Source organism: Gymnoscopelus microlampas (assembly GCF_963454915.1).
Source record: "Gymnoscopelus microlampas genome assembly, chromosome: 6".
In the NCBI taxonomy this organism is placed as follows: Eukaryota; Metazoa; Chordata; class Actinopteri; order Myctophiformes; family Myctophidae; genus Gymnoscopelus; species Gymnoscopelus microlampas.
The window spans coordinates 14,456,681-14,459,692 of NC_139943.1; positions in this window are offsets into that span (position 1 = coordinate 14,456,681).

Sequence of the window (3,012 nt, forward strand, 5' to 3'; positions counted from 1 at the left end):
AGCCGCGCTATTAGCTTGTAGATCTGCTATTTTTGAAAGATCTTGAACATTTGTGCAAATCTTTGAATACATGCATTCTTTAAACAACATTTTTATCTCAAATCTTTGCTTCTGGGGGTCCCTCGTCCCTGGAACAAAATATTTTGAGATGGGGGTCTGCATGTCATGAAGGTGATGGGGGCACCTTCATGACATGAACAAGTTTTTAGCACCACTGATATAGCAACAATAGCTTTTTTCAAAAAAACTGTTTAGAAGACATTTGTCAAATGTTTGACAAATAGCAAATGTTCGTTTTAAAAAATATATGTATTCACATTTGCACAAATGATCTACAAGCTCATAGCGCGGCACTCAGTGCCGTGCTATGAGCTTGTATATCTGCTATTTTTGAATAGCCAAAGAAATCTTAAAATTGACACAGATGCGTCCCCGGATTGGATAGGTTAAATGAACACGGAGGAGTTTATTGTGCAGTTGCTCCCTCATTCCCGGTGAAGATAGATGGCTGGGTGTATGTTTTGGGACGGCCCTCACTGTACTCATCTCATGTTAAACGGAGCGGCGCGTAAAGGCAAAAGGGCAGCAACACCGGCGTGACCGGGGGTTAACCACTTAGACCCTCTAGACCAGGGGTCTTCAACAGGAGGCCCGGGCTCCCTAGGGGGGGTCCTCAGAGTTACTACAGGGGGGCCGCCAAATCTTTGTGTGATAGGATCAGGATTTTTCTTTTCTTTTTTTACATTAACCACTTGAACCCTAGTATTCCTCTATTCTGAGGAGATTTTTTGCCAAGAATAGCAGATCTACGATCTTGTAGTTTGGCTATTTTCGGCAAAGAGGTTTGGTGTAGAGGGGAAAAGCAGCAGACCAAGTACAAAGTGAAAGTTCACTAAGTATTGACGGTTTGAGTGTCAAAATGTCTGAAAATACACATTAACATGAATCCAAGATACACTGATGACAGTGCTGTCAAACATGTCTATGAAGCTACCTATGAAATCTATGAGTTTAATCTGCAACACAATTTTATACAATATGTAGTGGGGGTCCCTACTTCATCTCTCTGTCAGCTAAGGGGTCCTTGGCCTGAAAAAGACCCCTGCTCTAGACGTAGTAAACTGTACCTGAGATGCTCTGTACTTGGACCGCTTTTTTAAAATAAATGTCTACACCAAATCTCTTCACCGACAATAGCCGATGTACAAGCTCACAACACAATGCGTTGCCACACTGCTATTTACTGTATGTCTAATGTTCCCCCCAAGAATATGGATGCTGGGGTTCAAGTGGTTAAACGGAATGGGGCCTAGAATCAAAAGGGCAGCACACAGGTCTGGTGTGAAGGCTTGGTTCCCCTGTCAGACTTAAAAGAACAGCCAATCAACCCTATTTCTCAGTTTTCCATGTACTGTATGCAGAGACCTTCAAAAGCCTTGAAAAGGAAACGAGGGCCGCGCTTAAGAACTGCAGTTTGTTGAGAGAGGGCCGGTTGGCACCATCAGTTTGGTTTAGTTTAGGTTTTTCCATTTCAAAATACACCATATGGCTTTAGCGTGAACGAAGGACCGTTTAGGCATCCAGTCACCATGACAACGGGTTAAAACAGAAAACTGATGTATACAGTTGTCTCAGCATCCAGTGGGCAGCAAACAGCAGGTAATGCAGTATTCAGAGAGAAAAAAAGAGTAATTGCTGATTCTTTGGACACCCATCTGTGTGTGCGTGTGCGTGTGCGTGCGTACGTGTCTGTGTACATGCGTACGTGCGTGCTATATATATATACAAGAGTCCATGTGTGTTCAGGTGAATGAGAGTTAAAGAGAGAGACAGAGAGAGAGAGATGTAGGGATATTAGGACAGACTGAATGCTGCTGAAAGCAACCGGAGGCAGTGATGGCATGAGGTGATATTAGATGCTGTGCACTGCTGTGTTGCTACTACAGGATACCAGGCAGGAGGCTCTGGAACCGATCACAATGTTTCAGAGAGGACGGGGTGAAGGAATGTAAGAGCAAGCATTGTGATAGAGTGGAGAGATAGAGAGGAGGGGGAGGAAGATGTTTGAGGGAGGGGAGGAAGAGGAAAGAGAGAGGACTACGAGGGCGGAGAGAGAGAGAGAAAGGAGAGGGAGAGAGAAGCAGCGGCGGGACCAGTGCCAGCTCACCCCACCCTTGCTGCTGCCTGCAGAGTGAGGAGTGCTGCATTTCCTGAGGGCAATGCAGAAGAGGAGGAAGAGGAGGCTCGTCTCTGTGGGTCATTGGATCCCAAACGTAGGGCAGGGAGATAGATAGGCACAGAGAGCCCATGGTGAATGGAAAAGTCAGATTTCTACTCCATAGTACGACGGTGCAATGGAGTAAAAAATAAGCTAAAGGGACCGAGAGACAGACATATGATATGATTGATGGATAGACTTACAGACAGACGGTCAGACAAACGGATGGATGGAGAGACAGACAGATAGAGAGATGGACAGACAGACAGACAGACAGACAGACAGACAGACAGACAGACAGACAGACAGACAGACGGTCAGACAAACAGACGGATGGAGAGACAGACAGATAGAGAGATGGAAAGACAGATAGACAGACAGACACAGATAGAGAGAGACAGACAGATAGGGAGATGTAGAGACAGACAGACAGACAGACAGACAGACAGACAGACAGGTGAGATGCAGCATTCACACTGTGGTGCCCATGTTGTCCAGTGTTCTCTCCAGCCCTCAGAGGACACGGTGTGGGAATGAATCATTTCCACTGCAGGGTCTTACATCACTTTGATTTTCCCAGAGACACTTCTAAGATTAGATTTCTGTGTTTGGATCAGACTGTTGTCTGTCCATTGTCCTCACGCCACACAGCCAGGAATTTGGAAAATGTGTGCGTGTGTTTTTTTTTTTTTTTTTAAGTTAATGTGGGTGGGTAAAAAAATGCAAATGGTTGTCATGGTTACATGCAAGCTAGTTGTATTATCTAAGTTAGAGATGAATAAATAAAAGGCCTG